This window comes from Mus caroli, unplaced genomic scaffold, assembly GCF_978045245.1.
Source record: "Mus caroli unplaced genomic scaffold, Mus_caroli_1 scaffold_6, whole genome shotgun sequence".
Classification (NCBI taxonomy): domain Eukaryota; kingdom Metazoa; phylum Chordata; class Mammalia; order Rodentia; family Muridae; genus Mus; species Mus caroli.
The window spans coordinates 50225842-50244805 of record NW_028227261.1 but is presented as its reverse complement, the minus strand read 5'-3'; the positions used below and the strand labels follow the sequence as shown (position 1 = coordinate 50244805).

Below are 18964 nucleotides of genomic sequence, written 5' to 3'. Positions count from 1 at the left end.
GTCCTGGATAACAAAAAAAAAGGGTTAGATGTAAACCTATCTCTGACATCAGCTCCCTGACCAGTGGCAGTCCTTCAACTTCTCTGTGGATTGTTTTGAAATTGGAAATTGGTGATAGAAATCCTTAAGGCTCAAGATTAGAGAGGAGCCAGTAGATGTGCCCTCAGCACAAGGTGTTATTACTACTCACTGTAGCGTTTAAGGGCCTCCATCTCTCGTGTCCCCATGGTACTAGGTGGTAGATGAGTGCTCTTTCCACCATGGGCAAAGCTCTCCAGAAGCGAAACCCATTTTTCTACATCCAGTTTTGAAATCTTTGGTTTTTTTGTTCCCAGGGAATTTTGTTTCTGGTCCCATCAGTCAATGTCTAGACTTTGACCAGTACAGGGGACAGTTTGTCGTATTTTCAGTTCACAAATATTGACAGAAGAATGGTTAGCTCAATACATTTGTATGACTAAGAAAACACACACACACACTTGCTCAAAATTCCAGGAACTTTTCTGTTGAGTGGAGGTGTTTCCCACTCTCCAAGTCCTCTTGCCAACCAGAGTCCTGGACCCAGGAAACCCCCCCTGCTAATCACTGTCACGAAAAGTGATGTCAACTGACTCAGAGAAGCCAATGCCTTCTCAAACAACAATGATTTTGTACACAACAAGGAGTCCTTCAGACCTCAAGAGACATAATTTCCTCACCAAAAGGAGTCCATATTAAGCAGAGATGTTGTTGAAGATGTGTGTGGGAGGGTCCGGAAGGGGAGAATGTTCTGAGGCTGTGGTTCTTCTTCTACTTCAGGCTTTAATTAGGTTTCAAGCAGGATGATGAGAGTATTTGTGTTTGGCCATTGCTTTGACTTTACTTTGAATCTCATCTCTACCTTCACTAGGTGGAGATCGGGAAAACATTCATTCTTTCATCCATCTCTCCATCTTCCCCTCTCTCTTGTACTGGGGATTGAACCTGGGGCCTTACGCACGTGAAGCAGTCACTCTGTTACTGATCTATACCCTCAGCCCTCTTCTTGCTTTTATTTTCACATAAGGTTTCATTGAGTTCCTGGCCTTGAATTTGCAATCTTCCTGCCTCAGCCTCACCACTTAGCTGCGATTACAGGCACATGCCACCAGGTCCATTTGTGCATTCCTTCAAGTAGCCCAGACAATGAATAAAAGCTATAAAACATACTCCTAAAGGTCTCTATCTTGTGATGGATACATGGAGGTGGACGGTAATAGCATATACTTCATGGGGGAAATGCAAGGATGGGGTTGTGAGAGCATAGATGGGTGTAGCCAACTCCACATCTGCTTGAGGTGAAGAGGGGAAGGGAATCATAGCTTGCTTCTAGGAGGAGCTTAGGAACCTAACACTTCTGGGATGAATCTGGAGAAAGAGGCATTAGCCTGCAGAAGAGTATGGTTAGCATGGATGTGGTATCCAAGGTAGAAGAATGACTTTCCGAGTTCCAGAGACAAACATGGAGTCTGATAAGGAGCAAGGGCAGGAAAGGCATCTGAGGGCTGGATACTGAAGACCCTGAAGCCCGTCAGATGACTATGAAGACAGGGAAGCCAAGCAAGGAGCTGGAACAGGAGAAAGGCATGAGTTCCTCCCCCCGTCCCCATGTGTTTCAAAGCAATATTAGTTGTTACTGAAGGACAGGACTGGAGCAGGGCAGGTTGTGGAGCAGAGACAAGCATCCAGTGTCTTCCCATAATGCAGTTGAGAGATGGCAGCAGCTCCAATCAAGGCTTGGTGGTGCAGAGAAGTACATACTGAGGGAACCGAAGATGAGAGATGCCCTGTTTGATCTCAGCGAAAGAAGATAATGTTCTGTGTCTGGTGCTCTGGTAGCTTTATTCTCTTTCTCTCACAACCCCCTAACCCAAGGCCATATTGTGTGTGTGTGTGTGTGTGTGTGTGTATGGGTGCCTGTGTGTGCACGTGCACATGCTCTCGAGTGCGTTATTTTATTTGGGAATTTCATGTATGAGTACTGTATTTACATAATTTCCACCCCTCTCTGTCCCCCTTCCAACTCCCCTACCCTAACTCACCCTCAAGTTCCTGACCGCTTCTTTAGTTGTTGTTCCATACACACACATACATGTGTACACAACATGCAACCTACTGAGTCCATGTAGTGTTGCTGGTAGCTACACATACATAGGGTTGACCACTTGGGACTGCATAACCTGCCAGTGAGTTGGTTTCTGGAGAGAGCTGATTCTCCCAGTAGCCACTGATGGCCTACAGTGCTTCATCTAGGGTCGAGGCCTTATGAGGCTTCCCCCTTTGAGCTTTGCATGTCAATTGATCTGATCATTAGTCAGGATTTGTTTGGGTAGCCATATTGCTGCGTTTTCATGGGCCCAGCTGATCCTGAGATGTAAGTAATTTGTCCAAATGGCAACAGCAGGATTCAAACCCAGGTCTCTCTGTCTCCAAACCTAAAAACAGTGCCATCCAGACTTCCACCGTTGCTTCAAACTGCTTGTCTAAGTCAATTCCAACAAGTTTTTGCTTTTCATGTTTAAATCAAGGTCCTCCATGCTTTACCTATTCTGAAGCGTTTAGACTGTCACTATGTAGCCCTGGGTGGACGAGACAAGACTGGCCTGGAACTCGCAGAGACACCTCTGCCTCCCAAGTGCTGGATTAAAGATATGAGCCACCATGGCCAGAAATTCTGAAGGATCGAAGTGAAGCAAAAACGTAGACAGAAGAAAGTCACTGGGTTTATAGTCAACATGTACCACCAACTGCAAAAATCCCAGTCACCTCCTCTCTGGGATTTTACTTTTATTCTTTTAGCATCCTAATACATTTGTTTATCGATTGATTGATTGAGTGGTTGATTGATTGATTGTGGAGGCATGTGTGCAGTGAGCTGTGGCGTTCATGTGGCGGTTAAAGGACAACTTGAGGCGTCAGTTCTCTCCTTCCACCATGTATATTCCAGAGACCACACTCCAGTTGTCAGTGACTCTGTCCACTGAACCATCTCGCTGGCCCTATAAAGGTCAAAGTTATAAGGCAGCCTTTCTCAGTACCTTTTCCCCCAACCGACTGTTTAATAGCTTTAGTTTATCATTGTCTCCCACTAGCTTGCAAGCGTCTTAAGAGCACAACTAGTTTCTTATAACTGTAATAGTCTCAGTACTTAGTTGGGGGATAATAAACATTAATTAGATTTTGGCTGGATGATTGAAAAGTGCAGGTTTGCATTAATCACAATGATGGCTCTGTTTGATTTGCTATTAAGTGCTTATTGAGATGACGCTTAATATATGAGTGTTATCTCACTCCAACTTTGTTTTGTTTGTTTTGACAATTGAACCCAGAGTCCTACACATGCTAAGCACATGCCCTGCACATGGTAAGCACACGCCCTGCCCTTCAGCCACATGCACAGCCTTGCACATTGCCCCTTTCTGCAACAGTGTTCTTTCTCCTTTCATCCTGTGAGATCATGAAGACTCCGAGTACCTCCCCTCTCGCCCCCCAGGAGACGAGAGCCTGTGTGACTCAATAGAGTGCTCCTTAGCCAATCCCTCCAGGTCCCTTGGCACAGATTATATTCTCCTTCCATCCTGCTTTAATCACCAGAGCCCCCAGTCCTCATCAAGCTCCCCACCCTGTCTCAAACCAGCTCTTAAATGACACCAGTTTCTCAGAAGAAACAATGTAATTTTTCTGACCCTGGCTCACTCCCGCCTTTACAAATGTGAGATACTCAACAGGATCTTAACAAGCTGTATCAGAAGACAGAACTGTACAACAAAGGCTGTGGACAATTGTGTCCCCATGTGTCCCCATTTCCCTGCCTTTTTTTTTTTTTTTTTTGCTTTGTGCTTTGTGGAATTGCTCTCCCAAAATATTTCCAATGCTTTATTTACTTAGACTTCAGGTTTATTTTGGGCTGAACTTTCCTGAAGCTGCGTCTTAGGATGTGATTGTTATCCTGCTGCATTGCCATGTGACTTCAGCTCACCCAGGGAAGACCCGGGGCCCAGAGGATGTCAACCTCCTCTCTGTGCAGCTGAGACAGAGATGACCAACTTAACAGCTCAGCTGGAAATGTGCCCCAGAGGAAAGCCTTTGTGTCCTAGTCACCAAAACTATGCACAATAGCAGACACAAACCTTGTCAACTTTATCAATTCTGTGTGCCAGGGACTCTGACGTGGCAGTTTCCAGTGTCTTAGTGATCTGTGACTATTAGCAACTCAGACACTGAAAGACTCAAGTGGCCAGCCAGTGCTGGGAATTTTCTCATGTCAGGAAATTTTGGTGGTGAGGCATGCTAGACGCTTAGCAACTGCAGCAGTGCGGGGAAGAAAGTCAGCTAGGCAGGAAGGGAGTGTGGGAACAGACAGGAAGATGACATGCAGCATGCTTTCGTGCTGGACAGCTCTATGTGGGGTCCCTCCTCCCCAGCCTCAGTTTCCTAACTGGCAAACAGAGGTGATGAGAACAGGGCACACAGCATGGGCTCTGGGTGCCAAGTCTCATGCCCTTCCCAACCCGTGTCTAGGGAAGGTGAACTGAGGCTTATCCAGTCTGTGCTGGGTCTACTTTGTGGAACTGAGGTTGTTAGTGAACCGTCAAAGCTGGGACTTGAAGTTCAAGGACTCTAAGGATATTGGAAAAGGACCACTCAGAGTTAGCAGCTCATTCAAGTATTCTGGATTCACACTGGGTCATAGTGCAATGTAGTGTAATGAAGTGCTGGGGGTCTCCAGAAGAACCCAGGGTATACCCGTGAGTCCATTACTGAACGGCAAGCTTACAACTCCTAAGGTGCTATTTGCACTTTTTCTTTTTGGCAGTGGGTAGGGAAGCAGGGGATGGGGGGAAGGGGTAGAATGGGGGAGAAGGAGGGGCAGTCAAAAGCAATCAAAGATAAAACCACTGTTTTATTTTGAATCAAAGTTGTGATCCTGTCCTGGAGAGATAGTTTAAGGGTGTGTTCTGCTCTACCGAGAGCCCCAGCTTGGCTCCCAGCACCCATGTAGGGCCATCCCAACCATCTGTAACTCCAATTCAAGGTGATCTGGTACCCTCTACTGGACTCTGTGGGCACCTGTAGTCATGTGAGCACAAACCCACATGCAGACAGAAATTTTAGGTATTATTTAAAATAAATCCCTAAAAAATGTACCGGTAGAAAAATGTCTCTAGAAGGAACAGTTCATATGTTATCACTGCCTTTCAACTCCTGAACTGTGCAACAATCTCTGTGACAAAATAGCTATGACATGGAAAGTGTCCTTTGAAGGACAGTGGCAGTCTGATGACAAAAGCTGGGCAGAGTGTTTGAGGTGGGAGCTGAACTACATGACTTTATCTGAGTGCCATTTTCCCTTGGCTTCGAAATGGCTTGGAGTGGCTTGGAGCTAGCTACACCACTGTGCTTATTGATCCTTGGGTAGTTGGCAGAGTGGGGGGGGGGGGTGGGGGAGGGAGAGAGGGAGGGGGGAGGGAGGGGGAAGAGAGGAGAGTCTTCTGAAGGCTCGTATGTGAAAGGTTTGGTCCCCAGTCTATGCACTATTGGGAGGCAATGGTACCCTTCAAGAGGTGGAACTTAGCGGGGGTCTTACCATCACTGGACACCCTTGACAAGGATATAAGATCACAAGCCCTCTTCTCCCGCTCTTTTCTCAGCTGGGGTACATGTCTCGTCCCACCATGATAATGTGGCCTCTCCACAGACCTAAAGACAATGGGACTCTTAGATCGTAAACTAAAACTCGCAAAATTTTGTGTCCAAATAATCATTTTGTTACTGCCTAATGATTTATAGCAAATTTTCACTATAGTGATGGAAAATTACCATAAAAGACCAAAACGGGGTTGGATGCTTTTCTCCAGCTCTTTTATAAGATTGCCAATGCCCTCTAAAGGCCTAGCTGCTTAATGCTGAAGCATCCGGAGGCTAAGTTTCAACATGAACTTTGGAAGGGACACAAACATGCAAACCACAGCTATCAGTTTCAGATTCCACTCTGCAGCAAGCTTTTAAGAAACCAGCACTTGTCACATTTTGGTGGACTATCCAAGGGGAATATTTGCACGTAGGAGTAGTCCACTCAGACACCTCTCCCTTTCCTATTCCGGTTCTGTGTGAGGCCAAACTTTTTCACACAGTTCAACCAAATAACAAATCCCAATGGACAGAATTAACATGAGATACCAGAATCTGTTTTGCTTGCTGGTTAGTCAGATCCTGGGCAGGGGATATATAGACTTCAGTGGTAGAGCACTTGCCCAGAATGTGCAAGGCTCTGAGTTCAATCTGTATTACTATAAAAAAGAAAAAGAAAAAATAGTCAGATGTTGAAGATATCTGTAAACATGTGAGACGATGTAATCTTTCTTAAGAATCTTTATGTAGCTTTTAAATGTATAACTATCATTTAGATGGACATGTAATAGATTAGTTATGTATAATTTAATTAATATATAATCTTTCTAAATTATAATTCATAATATAGTAAGCATTACTAGATATGACACATATAGCTCTTTGGAATAATCAGGCTTTGTTTCATTATGTTTTAAATTTTTATTACATGCATGTACGTATGTATGTTTGTATGCATGTATGTATGTTCCTCAAAGCATGCGTGGAGGCCAGAAGACAAATTACAGATCTTGGTTTTCTCTTTCTACTTGTGGGTCCTGGGGATAAACTCAGGTCGTGCGGTTGGGTGACAAGCACCTTTACTCCCCGAGCGTCTTGAAATCTCACTTTTAAAAAAGGTTCATTTTTATTTTATGTGTATGACACTTTTCCTGCATATATGTAAGTGCACTTTGTGTGTGCCTGACACTCGTGGAGGCCTCAAGGTGCCACCAGATGCCCTGGACCTGGAGTTAGGGGTGGTGTGAAGACTTAAAGATTCTGGGAACTGAACTCTGCTCCCTCTGCAAGAGCAGCTCAGGCCCTTAACCACGGAGCCGCCTGCCTCTCCAGCTCCATGCTTTTTCCATGCTTTTTGTGTCCCAGTCGCATGTAGCCTAGGCTGGCTTTGAATTCATCATATGCCTAAGGCTAGCCTTAGACTTCCAGCCTTACCTCCAAGTGCTGGGATTGCGGGTGTGCACCACCACATTGGGCTTTTTGGTTATTTTTAAGAGCACAAAATTTCATTCCAAATATAGTTTTGGTTATTTACAGCTTGTGCTTCGACAAATTACCTTTTCTGTGCTCCACTTCCTTTACTTGTTAAACAGAGATTATTTTACTCAAGCTCTTGAGACAGGTTATGAAGACCAAATGGAGATTCATGTCTATGAAGTGTTGAGAACAGCTGCTGGCCTCTCGCAAGCCTGTATTGGTCGTACAGTGCATTGGTTATAACAATACAGCATCACGTGATGACCTGCTTCCTCCAGGCTGAGAGGCTGCCAGAGCCGGGCCTCCGTGTGTTTCCTCTCTGGTTTCTAACACTTCACAAAATATTTACTAGGCAGTCAGAAAATTTGGTAAATGAGTTAGAAGCTGGGGAAAGGCACGGCAACTTCTAGCTGGGTTTCTGATAGAGAATCAGATTTAAGGATGACGATAATTCCAAAGACTGAGTCTGTAAGGTGGGCCGGAGTGTGACAGAGGTGTGGAAGCTGCGGGCAGGAAGTGGTTTGAGGTATGTGGGGAGAGAGAGGAGAGCCCTGGGTGGTTGCAGTAAGTTTTAATGGGGGTGTGTTCCATCAACGCTGTGATACCCATTATCTAATGGGGTGGTGCGACAGGCTGCGTGGGCACAAGGGTAGAGACCGGCTCCACCTACCGGTGGGGTTGGGTAACACAACTGGCCTTTTTTACCTTGACTTGTAGTGGGGGATGTCTGTCTGTCTCTTTAGATCTGATCTAAAGTTACTAAGATAGGGGTGTTTAACACAAGTCTCTGATAATTGTTTTCACTGTTGGATATTGAAACTAGGGGCACTGTGTATGCTTGGAAGTGCTCTACCGCTGAGCCATACCCCCAGCTCCTCTACAGATGTTTCAGATCTACATTCTACACGAATAGGGTTGCATTCAGCCGTCACACTTGTAGACTCTCACGCCGAAGTGATTTTGAACATGTAGGAAGGAAGGAGAAAGTGCTATTCAGGGTGTGCTCTGGGCCACGCTGCGGTTATGCTTCACCCTTTAAGTGCCCCAACCACCTTGTAAGAAAAGGAATTTCTCAATCCAGGCTTGGGCATATGTAGTGTCTAAAGGATCAGTGGCTTAACTGGGATTTGAATTCACATCTAGGCAAATATCGCACAGGCCACCCTTGGAAAAACAAACTATTCTATTTGTTATTATTTACATAATGTACACCAGTGTGCACAAATGAGAAGCATTTTTATTAGATATTTTCTTTATTTACCTTTCAAATGTTATCCCCTCTCCTAGTTTCCCCTCAGGAAATTCTCTATCTCCTCCCCCTCCCCCTGCTCCCCAACCTACCCACTCCTGCTTCTTGGCCCTAGCATTCCCCTATACTGGGGCATAGAGTCTTCACAGGACCAAGGGCCTCTCCTCCCATTGATGACTGACTAGGCCATCCTCTGCTACATATGCAGCTAGAGCTATGAGTCCCACTATGTGTTTTCTTTGATTGGTGGTTTAGTCCCAAGAAGCTCTGGAGGTACTAGTTAGTTCATATTGTTGCTCCTCCTATGGGGCTGCAAACCCCTTTAGCTCCTTGGGTATTTTCTCTAGCTCTTTCATTGGGGACCCTGAGCTCTGTCCAATGGATGGCTGTGAGCATCCACTTCTGTATTTGCCAGGAGAAGCTTTTTTTTTTTTTAAACAAAACCAAAAACACCCCCCCCAAAACCCCAAAAACCTGAGGAGCAGGTGATAAGGGAAAAGTACCCATAAATTCACCCACTCAGATACAAGACCATGTTAACAATGTCTGGCCTTTTGCAGCATCTCCTTCAGAATTTTCTAGGCATGTTTTTGCAGCCAACATTCCTGTTCAGGAATCGTTTTAAACCTTGAGATATATTTCTATATAATTTACAAAAATTGCAGACTATTTTGTTATATGAACCATACTGTTTATTTGACCAATCTTCTCTTTTAAATATTTAGCTTACATGTAGCTTTTCACTAATATAAAAAATTACAATAAACATTTTTGAAGTTTGATCTTTGAGTATGGCTTATTTCCTTAGGAGAAAGTCCTGCAAAAATTGGATTGATGATAAAATGCAGTTTAACTCTAAAGACATTTCAGATTAATGTATTGTCAAACCGTCACTCCCCGCCAGAGATGCTGCAAATTACTTTTTAAATGCCAGAGTTGAACCCAAGCACACAGCAGGCAAATGCTCTACCACTGAGCAACATCCCCAAGCCAAGTTATAACATTTTAAATTCTTACCAGCAGTGCAAATAATCCTGATTTTGTATCCCTGCCAGCCTGTTTATTGTTATTAAATCCATGCACTTTATATTTTACCTTCTTATTTCTTGGATCCAGTTCATGTAATGGACTGTGCTGACATATGGAAACTCATGACCTGTTAGTTCTCCAAGGTGACCATCTGCATTTCTGGTCTGAGATGGGCTGGAAACCTGGTCAGTGAGCCTTGTAGGTCTGCGTTTGACTAGGCAGTGGGTACTTACCCACAGGTTCTGGTTAGAATGGCCCAACAGAGGGCCATTTCTTAGGTTATACCTGATGAAGTGTCTTCCAGGGACTGGGCTGAGAAGGTTAGTCAGAAAGCTGGTGCCAGCAAGCCCACCAGCAGTTGTCCTGTCTTCTGTGGTAGTAGTTCCAGGAAGAATTGTGAGAGAAACAGTTGAAATGTCAAAAAAAGCACTTGTAGTGAGTCATGTTTGATCCAAAGATCCGAAGCAGCTCAGCTGCCAGAGTCTCCTGGTTTGATGTATCTCCTGTGCTGAACTCTTCATAATGGACTTTAGACTTAACTCGGCTTTGTGAGTAGGCGTATTTAGCAGAGGGACTCAGGGGTAGACTATGCACATAAGATTGAAGGGCTCTCAGAAGCTAACTCACTAGCTTGTGAACCAAGGTTGCAGGGACTCTTTCACAAGCACACACTTGGTCTTTCCCTGAAAGTAGATGGTCCTACTGAAACCGAGAGGTAGACTATTTGGTAAGCGTGGGATAATGCAAATGAAGAAAGAAGAATAGAAAGAACATTTAATGACACCGGCATTAGACATCTCAATCACGACATGATAGGGAAAGTTCTATAAGTTGGCTGGATATACTACTAGGTATTAAGTGATATCTTCTATATGCCTAGTGCATCTGGGTTGGGACTTGTGACCTGTTCTTCAAAAGACCATGATTAGCCAACTCATGGGTAGGAAGAATCATCTCTCTCTAGAAATACCAACAGTTAATTGAGAAAAATACAGGTTTCTCTGCCTGGGAGTTCCTCTCTGTTCCCCAAGGTTTGCCTCTGCTCTAATTTACTGATCTGAAAGGGCAGGTGGAATGCAGCCCTGGCACTTTGGAGTTATTTCTGATGTCTTCTATTTGTCTCTTAGCATTCCCACTCGGCCAGCCGAGAGCTTTTGGGGTGGAGCCAAGAGTCTAGGCTTAACAAGATCGAAAGCCTAATCCAAGAAGAGCTGAAGACAGGACAGGATGTCGAAGTACTTCTGATAGAGCAGCACGTACCCTTGTGTTGAAGCTGGGAGCACCACTGGGTGGCCCAGAATCTCAACTGACCCTTTCTCCAAATTCTAGCTGCTTATTATCAGGGCTTCTCCATATGCTATATCCAAATATAAATAAAGTGTGAGAAGGTCCCATTTCCAGAACTAGAAGGCTTTTGTGGACTGACAGGGAGTGAAGCTGAGCCCTGTCTACGATTTCCTGTCTTCTGGATGGTCTCTCATCTGTGAATTTGTTATGCATCATCTACCTGGTTTATGAAATACCTGCAGGCAGCTAACTTTCAAAACAATACGATGACGTACATTTCCAGCAAGCCATGTAGTAAAGAGAAACTAGGAAAGAAGGAAAATAGCCATGGGCATGCCAGGAAAGCATTTCAAACATGTTATCAGTCTTCACACTAGCACAGGTTTTTCTAGCCATCAAGAACAGATGTGTTGGGCTGGAGAGATGGTTCAGCTGTTAAGAGCAAGCACTGACTGCTCTTCCAGAGGTCCTGAGTTCAATTCCCAGCAACTACATGGTAGCTCACAAATGTCTGTCATGGGATCTGGTGTCCTTCCTCTTCTGGTGTGTCTGAAGACAGCTACAGTACACTCATATTAAAAACAACAACAACAACAAAAACCAAAACCAGATGTGTTGTGTGAAAACTACTCTTCCAAATCCATTCCACCCAACTATTCTTCCCTAAGCTGACTCTCTTCATTATTGAAGTCATAAAACTCCATCCTCCAAAACGTGAGGTCACTGGAGGTAGAGACTAGAGTATATGATTGTTTTATGTTGGAAGCATGAGACTTCCGGGTTGCTTGGGAATCAGAGATAGCTAGCTGGGTTCTACCCATGATCTGTATGGAAGATGTAAGATCTTGGAAAGTTTTGAAGCTTCTAGACCTCAGTAAGTTGTTGAGAAGGTTCAAGGGAGAATTGTGGCTTTTATGGGAGAGGAAGCTGGGCGCCAGGAAAGGTATAATCTATCTGGTCTTTTACTTGTTAAACATCTGACAGATCTATTATCTGCTCAAGTATATAGATTCATAGCAAAGAAGGCTTAGGAGAAATAATGACTCGTCAAATATCCACAGTCTTGCAAATGCCTGATACCCTTTTCTCTTGCTGACTTGATTCTTTGACTCCATACCATTCAACTTGTTGCTGGAGATATTTGCTTTCATAATGAGTCAAGTAAAAGGAGATGTCATCTGGTGACCAAGGCAAGCAATTACCTAGTCCACAGGCTAGATCTGACCTTTGCTTCTTGGATCCTCTCTGGGGTGGGGGAGGGGTTTGAGCCCAGATGCCTTACTGCAGTGAACTTTGAGATGACTTTGCAGCCAAAGTCTAAGGGGATGCAGCTGAGGACCCAGCATTGCTGAGCAGCAGAGGGTCCCTCATTCTTGGAAGACATCTTAGAACCCTTTCTATGGAACCTTCTGGAAGGGAGGGAAGTGGAAGGGAAGCTAGACTGCAGGAGAGCTCATTGTGTAACAGGGGGAAGACGTGTGTGTGTGTGTGTGTGTGTGTGTGTGTGTGTGCACCAGTGTGAGAAACCCTGTGTGATATGGGTAGGTTTGGTGCTAGGGTGGCCTCTAGGGCAAGTGAAGTTCCTTTGGAAATAGAAACACGTTTGAGCTCAGGATCTCTTGGGGCTGGTGAGTGTGTGGGTTTAAATTAGGGAGGTATTAAGGCTTTGGGTTCTCAATAGCTGCTAGCTATTTTCCACTTGCATGGAGTACAGGCTGGATTTTCAGGAATGCTGTCTGGTACACACGGTGCCAGGGGTACTGAAAGCCTGATTTGAATACAGGAAGACCTAGGAAGGAGCTGATGGAACAGGTTTTGTGAAGTGGCACACATTTAAACCAGCTACCTTGAAACTTCTAAAAGCTTTTTTTTTTTGTCTTCATGGTGCAGAGGTTTCCAGCTATGCACCTTAGTAAAGGCCATTTGTGAATCTTCATTTTATCTGAAGCGAGGATGGGTGGAGCTCACTTTGGCACACAGTTTGTATCTTCTTTGGGACAACCAGGCTTTTCCTCTTTGACGACTCTCTTTGCCTCTTGCTATCAAGGCCCCTGAATATCCCCAAGTCTCTGTGATTGATCTTTACACAATCTCTCCATGTCTCAGGCCTTTGTAGATGCCAGGCAACCATGTTACTGCTGGGCTACGCACTAGCTCTTCATCTTATTCTGAAAAGGGGGCATCATTACTTAGGGGTTACCACAAAGATTAATGTTCCCTGTGGTTCAGATATTTAAATGAGAGTTCTTTAGACTTAGGTGGCTGGTGTGCTCTGGGTTCTATGGAAGCAAACTGAAACCTAACTCAGAATTTAACATAAGTGGATCTTAAACTCAGCCAGTCTCTAATGGCTGGCTGGGCATTTGCTACACTGTCTTGATTTTCCTTCTGTGAGACTCAAATAAAGCGAATACTTGAAATTTAATAAAATTGTTCTTCATTCTGCCTTTTTTATTTACTCTCTTAATCTCTCTCTCCTCTCACTAATGGAACCCCTAGAGCTGGGAACCTGGGGCTTTCTGCTTCGTGAACTGCTGCCTCCTCAAGTCCCTCATGTCCCTCTGTGCAGGGAAGAGGAAGAGATGGCTCAGTTGGTGAAGGGCTTGCCATATTGAGGACTGGAGCTTGGATCTTCAAGAAAAGTCAGGTGTAGTGCATACTTGTCATCTCAGCACTGGGAAGACAGTATACACACAGATCCAACACACTATGGGAAGGGGAAGCCCGCTGAGCCAAGAATCCTGACAGCAGGAAGGACCATCTCTTACTGAGTCACAGTAAACACAACATATACCAGTGGTAGACTTGTCCCTATGGAGCTAATCTCATGAATAATATCCCCAGCTGATGACATTAGCTCCTGAAAGCAGCTGAATGAAACAGAGAGACTTTGCTAATTTACAATGCAACCCCTGCCTTCAGTTTAGTGGAGGAGATGAAAAACCAAGGTGTTTAGGCGATTCAGTTTGCTAGGTCCAGCCCAGTCCCCCTCAAGGCTTAATCATCCTCCAACTCTCCTTGTTATAGACCAGTGCTCCTCTAACTGTACCGTACTTTTTTCTCTCCTGACTCCAGTTATAAGAATTACTGTAAACAACCTATAGCTCAGAGCAATGGTCCAGCTTTTATTCAGGATAGCTCAAAGAAAGGAAACATCAACTCATCAATGATTGGAGCAGCATCTACTGGAAACACTTCCTTCTCAGAAATGCAACACAGAGCATCACTAGTGCCGACTGGGAAGCCTCACTGAGTACCCGACCAGGTCAGTATCAATTTCAGTCTGAATCACATTACAGCAACTTCTGGCTTTTCTTCCTGCACCGTGGAGTGAAGATGGGCGAGGAGGTGGGTGGATGGGGTGGGTTTGCAAAAGCATTAATGAATGTAATCTGTGCCTTTTCTCTGACCCAGCCTGGCCAGCTGCATTGGGCTGACATTCCACATTCCGTTGTTCTCCTTCTAAGAAAACAGAACTGGCTCTATTTAGCCCCAGGAATCTTCTGTGTGGGCTTCTTTAGGGGAGAATTTGCAAACCAGATGGACTGACTGTTTACTGTGTCTCCTCTAGTTCAAGGGAAATAATATTATTTCTGAAGGCCATTAGCACCGAGATGGGTATGCTTTCTTGGCCATTGTCCACTTGGATTATGGCCTGTATGCTTGTTCAATAGAGCATTTCTCATTTCTTACCTATTTGTACGCACATTTCAGGCATACCAGCCATAGAATGCTCAGTGGTGGGGCTGACCTTTCAAGTGCATTCCCTACAGCTGCCCTTCTATGGCCACTTCTATGTACCAGTGGTGAGGTCCTGTGCACTCCTTTGCATCACTATGATGATGGTAGCTGATAAGACCAAGAACAGGAGCATGCATCCCAAGACTCAGGATGCGTGGGATCCGTGGGAGGGTGGGGCTAGTCTTCCTTTGGGCCATTGGCTTAAAATAATATAATGTTAGTAAATGCTTTTAGTCACGTTGTCAGCAATGGACAGAAAGGGAGGCTCAGCAGCATGGTAAAGGAAATGGAGAAGGAAACAAATTGCAGAGAGAAACAGATGGAAGCTACGATTAGAAAGCTGACTTTGGGGCTACTGAGATGGTTCAGTGGTTAAGAACGCTTCCTCTTCTTGCAGAAGATCCATGTCCAGCTTCCAGCACCCACATCAGGTGTCTCACAACTGCCTGTAACTCCAGTTCCAGAGCATCAGAAGCCCTCTGACCTTCTAGGGCACCTGCCTGCACGTGGTGCACATAAACGCATGCAAGCACACATAAATATAAACAAATAAATAAATCTTAGCGAGGACGGGAGGAAGCGCCATCTCTTGCTGAAAGCATTTCCAATTCAAAGCCAGGCTCACTTCTGTGCTTGGCACTCATTGCTGGAGATGACTGAGTCCCTGTAGAACACGAATGCCTGGACATAGATTCTGGACCGCATCTCCGTTCTTCTGATTGAGTAAAAATTTGTACTTCTCACAAGTTCTCCAAAGAAGATGATAATGCAGAAGGTCACACTTGGAGAAGTATTTGGCTAGCTTTCAGGGCATTTTTTCATATGCTGGGTATGTCTTAAACATAAATATCCCCAGTCTTGTTATGTTTCCTTTTTTTGTGTGTTTCAGTTCAAGCTCCAACATTCTTATGATAAAATGTTCTGTCTTTTCTGCCCCCTGCAAATAACCCTGTTGGTGTCTATTAACTGCAGTTGAGAGTCCTCTTTGATACTACAGGCAGCTATGTCGAACCTGGGATGCACAAGTCAGTGATGTGGTTCTAGGGACAGAGCACTCCCTGTAGGGGCTTCTTCAGTGGAGGAAGAGAGAATAGTTATGCTCATCACTTACTGGAAATGTAAGAAATGGACATTTGAGAACTATTAGTTTTGTTATCACTTCTGTGGACTTTTTTGGACTGAAGAGACGTATCATTTGCACAGGTTCATAGAAACACAGCCTGAGATTGAAAACAAAAATAACAACAACAAAAATTCCCACCCCAAAGCCAAAACAACAACAACAAAAACAACAGCAACAACAGCAATGCCAGGGTTTCAACCCACATTATCAGCCTTACTTAGCTCATGGCTTACCTCGTCAGTCTTCCTATAGCTCAGCCCCGGGGTTGCCTTCTGACTGTGTACCTGGGAATGTGACCTAAAATATCTGAAATTCACTACGATCCCTTAGGGTTTTTTTTTTTTTTTTTTTTTTTTTTGCCAACTTTAGACACAATGCATTTGGGTTCATCTGCGAGAACCGAATGAGGGAGTCAACTGGCACAACTCTAAGGAAGGAAAAACCACAGGCTTCCGTCTGCTATTCACCAAGTCACACAGCCATCCATCTATCCACATGACACCAATGAGATACGACTTTCTTTTTATGCCATGCTCAATGCCATGCTTTTATATATAAGAACTTGTGTTCCGTTTCATCTGCCCAAACACTTAACTGGCAGCAATTGAGCATAAATGGATAGAAAATGGTCTGGGTGTGACAACCAAGTCAGGAGGTCTGTGTTGTTGGAGCAACGGGCTCAGAAGCACCAGCAAGTCTAAGGCATGATAAGACTAACTGTCAATATCTGCTTTGGTTCCCACAGCATGGCCCCATGTGATGGACAGGAGTGGGAAGTTTGCCAGGCCTTTTCAGTTCTTTGGGCCACATTTGAGCCACTTATGGATGGATGACCCTCTAGTAAATTGATCCATTTGCCAAAGCTGTTCCCGCTGTTAATTCTCAATCAGGGATGGGCTGCTTAGCTCCTTGTGTCGACAAGAAGTCCAGAGTCTGCAACTACTCACCAGTGAAATCCCTCCAACCTCAAGTGACCTCCTTCTGGTACCCAGAAGGCCTGTTGAGCTTCTGGGTGGAGTTCTCACATCACAGGAACTTCCAGCAAGATGGAGCAAGACCAGCCGGATCCTTCCCCTTTTAGGAAATCCATCCAATTGGAAGCTTCTTCAGACAGGGCTTTTAGGGGAGTGTGGGACCAGTGCTTCAGATGCAGAGGAGACAAGAATTTTCTGGAAGAGATGGCAGCCAAGTAGTGGTTGTGTTAAATTCTGCATCATATTTGAAGGGTGGCTTTTTTTTTTTTGGTTTGTTTGCGTCAATTACAAACTGCTTTAATGAAAGACACATTGTCTTTCTTATTCGCAGACCTTATATAAGAATAGCAAAATAAGTGACCCTAAAAATTCCACCAGAGAACTCCTAAGCCTGATAAACAGCTTCAATGAAGTAGCTGGATATAAAATTAACTCAAACAAGTCAATGGCCTTTCTCTACACAAAGGATAAACAGGCTGAGAAAGAAATTAGGGAAACAACACCCTTCTCAATAGTCACAAATAATATAAAATACCTTGGCGTGACTCTAACTAAGGAAGTGAAAGATCTGTATGATAAGAACTTCAAGTCTCTGAAGAAAGAAATTAAAGAAGATCTCAGAAGATGGAAAGATCTCCCATGCTCATGGATTGGCAGGATCAACATTGTAAAAATGGCTATCTTGCCAAAAGCAATCTACAGATTCAATGCAATCCCCATCAAAATTCCAACTCAATTCTTCAACGAATTAGAAAGGGCAATCAGCAGATTCATCTGGAATAACAAAAAACCTAGGATAGCAAAAACTCTTCTCAAGGATAAAAGAACCTCTGGTGGAATCACCATGCCAGACCTAAAGCTGTACTACAGAGCAATTGTGATAAAAACTGCATGGTATTGGTATAGTGACAGACAAGTAGACCAATGGAACAAAATTGAAGACCCAGAGATGAACCCACACACCTATGGTCACTTGATCTTTGACAAGGGAGCTAAAACCATCCAGTGGAAAAAAGACAGCATTTTCAACAAATGGTGCTGGCACAACTGGCGGTTATCATGTAGAAAAATGCGAATTGATCCATTTCTATCTCCTTGTACTAAGGTCAAATCTAAGTGGATTAAGGAACTCCACATAAAACCAGAGACACTGAAACTTATAGAGGAGAAAGTAGGGAAAAGCCTCGAAGATATGGGTACAGGGGAAAAATTCCTGAATAGAACAGCAATGGCTTGTGCTGTAAGATCGAGAATCGATAAATGGGACCTCATAAAATTGCAAAGCTTCTGCAAGGCAAAAGACACCGTCAATAAGACAAAAAGGCCACCAACAGATTGGGAAAGGATCTTCACCTATCCCAAATCGGATAAGGGACTGATATCCAATATATATAAAGAACTCAAGAAGGTAGACTCCAGAAAATCAAATAACCCCATTAAAAAATGGGGCTCAGAGCTGAACAAAGAATTCTCACCTGAGGAATACCAAATGGCTGAGAAGCACCTGAAAAAATGTTCAACATCCTTAATCATCAGGGAAATGCAAATCAAAACAACCCTGAGATTCCACTTCACTCCAGTCAGAATGGCTAAGATGAAAAATTCAGGTGACAGCAGATGCTGGCGAGGATGTGGAGAAAGAGGAACACTCCTCCATTGTTGGTGGGATTGCAAGCTTGTACAACCACTCTGGAAATCAGTCTGGCGGTTCCTCAGAAAATTGGACATAGTACTACCGGAGGACCCCGCAATACCTCTTCTGGGCATATATCCAGAAGATGTCCCAACCAGTAAGAAGGACACATGCTCCACTATGTTCATAGCAGCCTTATTTATAATAGCCAGAAGCTGGAAAGAACCCAGATGCCCCTCAACAGAGGAATGGATACAGAAAATGTGGTACATTTACACAATGGAGTACTAATCAGCTATTAAAAAAATGAATTTATGAAATTCCTAGGCAAATGGATGGACCTGAGGACATCATCCTGAGTGAGGTAACCCAATCACAAAGGAACTCGCACAGTATGTACTCACTGATAAGTGGATATTAGCCCAGAAACTTAGGATACCCAAGATATAAGATACAATTTGCTAAACGCATGAAATTCAAGAAGAACGAAGACCAAAGTGTGGACACTTTGCCCCTTCCTAGAAATGGGAACAAAACACCCATGGAAGGAGTTACAGAGACAAAATTTGGAGCTGTGAGGCAAGGATGGACTATCTAATGATTGCCATATGCAGGGATCCATCCCATAATCAGCTTCCAAACGCTGACACCATTGCATACACTAGCAAGATTTTGCTGAAAGGACCCAGATATAGTTGCCTCTTGTGAGACTATGCCGGGGCCTAGCAAACACAGAAGTGGATGATCACAGTCAGCTATTGGATGGATCACACGGCCCCCAATTGAGGAGCTAGAGAAATTAC

At 44.2% G+C, this 18964-nt stretch overlaps 1 long non-coding RNA gene across 3 annotated transcripts; it reads right to left on the bottom strand.

Annotated features, from left to right (window-relative positions):
- Nucleotides 1–489: 489 nt before the first annotated feature.
- Nucleotides 490–9907, bottom strand: LOC110293065 (uncharacterized). 3 transcript variants are annotated; one of them, XR_002377775.3, is made up of 4 exons: nt 9689–9907; nt 6199–6308; nt 5606–5718; nt 490–3017 (listed from the first exon to the last, which is right to left on the bottom strand). It is a non-coding gene; the product is annotated as an uncharacterized LOC110293065 (long non-coding RNA). The 3 variants fall into 3 exon arrangements; XR_002377776.3 differs by lacking the exon at nt 6199–6308 and having other exon boundaries at nt 9637–9907; XR_002377774.3 differs by lacking the exon at nt 6199–6308.
- Between the last annotated feature and the right edge of the window lie 9057 nt (nt 9908–18964).